Here is a 295-nt window from a genome sequence, read left to right as displayed (position 1 = left end):
GACCGTGAGATAGGTGGTTATAGTCTGTAAAGGAATCAATACGAAGATCCAGCAAAAGCCTCGTGCACCCTAAGAACACGGAGCGACCCAAGGACTACCGCCTTCTGCATTTATCCCGCGAGTGTTTTAGCATATTGTTGACACGCAGGGATGCTTTTTAGGTCATTAGCAAGTGAAAGCTTAACACCTACCAGAGCGCCGATGATAAGGACGATCAATTTAACAGAATATTCCGGGTACAATCGTTGCAACTCCCTTATAAGGTCTCGATACCTCTCTTTCTTTTCATTCTCCT

The sequence above is a fragment of the Belonocnema kinseyi genome, chromosome 4 (assembly GCF_010883055.1).
Source record: "Belonocnema kinseyi isolate 2016_QV_RU_SX_M_011 chromosome 4, B_treatae_v1, whole genome shotgun sequence".
NCBI lineage: Eukaryota > Metazoa > Arthropoda > Insecta > Hymenoptera > Cynipidae > Belonocnema > Belonocnema kinseyi.
Note: the sequence above shows the minus strand (reverse complement) of the source record.